Consider the following 4,236-nt stretch of genomic DNA (forward strand, 5'->3'; position numbering starts at 1 on the left):
TTTGTTTTTTTTGTTTTTTGGTGAAAGGTAATTATATTAAGCTAAAACCAATAATTACAACAAAAACAGCACCTTAACCTTTTTTGTTTGTCTCTCTATTCTTCATTTATCGTGAGTAGAGCATTAACCTTCTCACGATCCTTTTCCTAGACGCCATAAGTATACCCTTCAGTTTGAAAATTAACATCTCATAATTAGAAATCATGCTTAGACCTCATAACTTCAATATGGTTGTAGGAAACGTTAATTATGAGATTAGGTAAGATGCAAAGTGTAATGAATGAGAAGTTGAGGCTGACTTATTTCTACACTTTTTCCCCCTTTTCCACCCCTTGCAAAGATGAGAAATTATTATCATAGCAATTGGATCTAGAACCCCTAAAGGCTTGGGGCGTAAGCTTTAGGTTAGGGTCGTCAGTCGTCGCCAGGACAATCCCATTAGTCAAATTCAATATCTGCAACTTCTGCCGAATGGTCTAATGTCTTTTCTTCTTCTTCTTTTTAATTGGTAGCTCAAAATTTAGCATCGGGGGACCTCTTTTCATCAATGCGGTACACGCTAGAGAACAAGCTGCGAAAGGACTTTCGCTGTGCCTTTTTCCTTTTTGTTTTCTCACCTTACTTTTCACCTTTTTTGCCTTTCGATTTCGATGCTTACCGCGTTCATCTCATCTTCCCTTCCTTGCTTCAGCCATAGAGAACATCAAGGGGCAGCTTTCGCAAATTCATTTATTATGATTTAACCATTCATTGGGCTTTTTTCTTCATTTGAGATAAGATCAATACTCAGGAAAAAACAAGTTTACATTAGGTTGTGAATGCTTATTGAGTTGGTGCTTGGTTCAGCCAGTAATAACATAAAACATCCTGTCAAATGCATTTGGAATTAGGTTATGTTTACAAATATAGACAATATCCATTTGTGAACCGACCTAAAAGGTCGATACCGACAGGCTATGTCAGCATATATAACTTCGTGTGTCCTTTCCTTGGAAGTGGCTAAAAGTCGTAGGTTGCTGATATCTCGTGCGCGAGCAGGACCTGTCCTTGACCTTTTCATATGTTTAGAGTTCAAGAAGGCCCATGAGATTTCCAAGTCCACGAAAGAAGGAAGGCCCGCGAGATTAGCCTCGGTATTGATCTCCAGCCTCGTCGGTTCTTTTTGCTCAGAAAATCAGGTTTTGGTTCAGGCATATCCTTTGTTGACTTATGGAATTTCAAGAATATTTCATTTTGGACCAGTGCCGATATGGACAAAAGGATCCGTATAGAAAGGTTTCGCATGTTTTGGGCACGATGAGCCCAATGCGCACCCACTCTTTAGATCGGATGAGTGCATCTGAATTATGCTCGCATGCTCTCGAAGCAAAATCTCTTAAGAATGCCTTAAAGCCACTTGCCAGGACAGCAAGATCAGTACCCGGTAAATGCAGGATCACATAGACCGAAGAGCTCATATCCACACACAAATTCCCTGGGTTTAGCGATTAGTCAAGATGTAATAACCCCATTGACTTTTATCGAATCATTTACACAAAGGCGCGGTTCAAGGTTCGTCCTCAAGTTCATTTCTTCCAAATAAGGACATAATTTCAAAGAGGTGGTCCCTGCACTCCATCTGAAAACAGCTCGTCGACACGGAGTGATGACGCGTCAAAACATTTTTGCAGCACTGCTTCAACAGATTCAAGCCCAGATGAGGAGGGAGAGAGATCGAAATGGTTTAGAGAGAACACCTCCCTTGTGGGATTAATAGGGACATGCATGGAATTTACCATAAGTAAAATACAGTCTAAGTGAAATTTTCGGTGGGAAACTCAATCTTAGTTTATCGTTCTATATTCATAGATGAACCGACCAAGTTGACTCGGCATCGATTCTTCTTGTTTCCCAAATATTCGATGAGCATGTTACTAGGGAAGCATATTGGAGGTGAGATTGACATGATGCATACCAAAATGATCCTTGCATCGGCATGCGAAAATAGCAAATAAACTTAACTCCCCGTTTCAATCATTCTCAAATAGGAGACCGTCGTTCCAGCTAATCCGAATACACAACAGCATTAACTACGATCGACAGAGTCTTGAAATAGCCCAGAAAATCTATTTAGATGCGATATCATATTATCGACGGAGTATGCAAAGCTACATCTGCAGGTCATATCCTGCTTCAGACCTCAATCAATTCTATAAAGCTATTCACAAATTCTCATTAAGGCAACGAAAAGAGTATACCCTCTACTTGCTACCAGAACTAGACTATTGACTCACAAGCTTACCCTTGAATCCCTCCCTTTCCGGGTAATTTAACTTCGGCAAAGAAACGTTTTCATCCGAATGCAGACATCAACAACTCGAGAACTCGGCTCATACCTGGCTTGTTCTGTTTAAGATGGCTAGTGCACATACACGCAATTCTGAAGTACAACTCCACCCTCGCTTTGACCAGGCCATCCCTCGAAACGGCCGGATCGACCATCTCCATCTGCCGGTTCTCATCCACCATGTTCCGAGCCCAAACAGTCATCCCGACCCCCTCTCCCTTATCCACCACTGGTAAATCGGGCCTCCGACCCGTGGCGATCTCCACCATCAGAACACCGAAGCTATACACATCGATCGCCGCCGTTAATCCTTCCTTATACTCTGGCGGGGCATACCCCATTGTCCCGGCAAATTGCGTGGACGTGAGTCCTTAATCATCCTCGCGTGCCCGAAATCCGCGATGTGCGCCTCGAAGTCGGCGTCCAACAGCACATCACTCGCCTTGATGCCTCTGTGAATGATGGGCGTCGGCAATCCATGCAAGTACGCTAATCCACTGGCCACACCCCTGATTATCTTCATCCTAGTGGCCCAGGACAGGGGCAGCCTCTCGACCGAGTGCCTACACCACGAGACGGCGCCGTTCTCCGACGATGACGTTATGTCGTACAGCCACTGGTCGAGGCTTCCCTTCTCTATGAACTCATAGACCAAGACCCTATCCGAATTCGACATCCAGTAACCGAGGAGTTTGACAATGTTCGGGTGTTGAAGCTTCCCTTAGGTTTCCATCTCGGCCCTGAACTCCTGGAACCCCTCGAAGGCGTCGGGCTCGAGCTTCTTGATGGCAACGGTGAGGCCGTTGGCGAGGCGGGCCTTGTAGACGAGGCCGAAGCTGCCGTCGCCAATGATCAACTTAGGGTGGAAGTTGTCGGTGGCCCTCCGGAGCTCGGCGATGGAGATCCAGAGCTTGGGGTCGAAGCAGGCGCTCTCGGCGACGGCGATGGACGAGAGCTCCTCCTCCGAGTTCGAGATCGTCTTCCGCTTGCGCCAATTGCAGGTGATGACGAGGAAGACCAAGAAAAGGGAGACGCCGACGAAGCTCGCAACCGTAGCGACGGCTGCTAGGATGTTGGGGTTCATGTCAGAGAGCTAAAGAGAGAGTGAGTTTGGGAGTTTAGTTGGATGAGGGAGGTGGCTGTGAGGAGGAGGAGAGAGAAGGCGACTGAGGATACAGAGGAGAGAGAGAGAGAGAGGAGGAGGTGGAAGAAGAAGAAGAAGAAGACTGAGAAGACGCGGGAGGCTCTTTGTTTTTTCGCCGTAAAGAAGACGACTGAGAAGACGCGGGAGGTTCTTTGTTTTCTCGCCGTAAACCGGGGATTTGCTTCTAGGAAAATGAGGAGTAATTTCCGATACACTGGCATGTATTCGACATGTATTCGAAAATGTGGAGTAAACCAGGAGGGTCTTTGGTATCGTCTTGAACACTGACATGCATTCGACACTTTCCCATACATTTCGACACTCAGCCCACACATGTTAGAAAATTTGAGACCTGATTAACTCTCCTGATACTCTATGATACTTGAGTCTAGAATTCCAACACGTGAGTTCGGAATTCCAACACGTGATTTTGATATACATGGGTCAATTTCAAAAAATTTCAATAAATTATAAGTCAAAATGTAAGTATGTAAACAAATAATAAAAATAATAAAGAGGAAAAAAAACTTGATATTCTCTTCTTTTCTACTCTCACTTTCCGTAATACACAATTCATCTTTCAAGTTTGTTTTTTCTCCTCTTCCAATTCTGACACACAAATCCAAGAATGTTGATTGCTTTTCTTTTTTTCCTCCAAGTTTTATGAATTATTGGAATATAATTGAATTTGTCAAATTGAAACAATAAATGATATTAACAAATTGTGGATTATTGTTTTTAGTGTATATTCATTCTATGCTCTTTA

General features: G+C 43.9%; 1 pseudogene; it reads right to left on the reverse strand.

Moving 5' to 3' along the window:
• Window positions 1-2,331: 2,331 nt before the first annotated feature.
• LOC104452304 lies at window positions 2,332-3,493 on the reverse strand (annotated as a pseudogene).
• Window positions 3,494-4,236: the final 743 nt, after the last annotated feature.

The sequence above is a fragment of the Eucalyptus grandis genome, chromosome 6, assembly GCF_016545825.1.
Source record: "Eucalyptus grandis isolate ANBG69807.140 chromosome 6, ASM1654582v1, whole genome shotgun sequence".
NCBI lineage: Eukaryota > Viridiplantae > Streptophyta > Magnoliopsida > Myrtales > Myrtaceae > Eucalyptus > Eucalyptus grandis.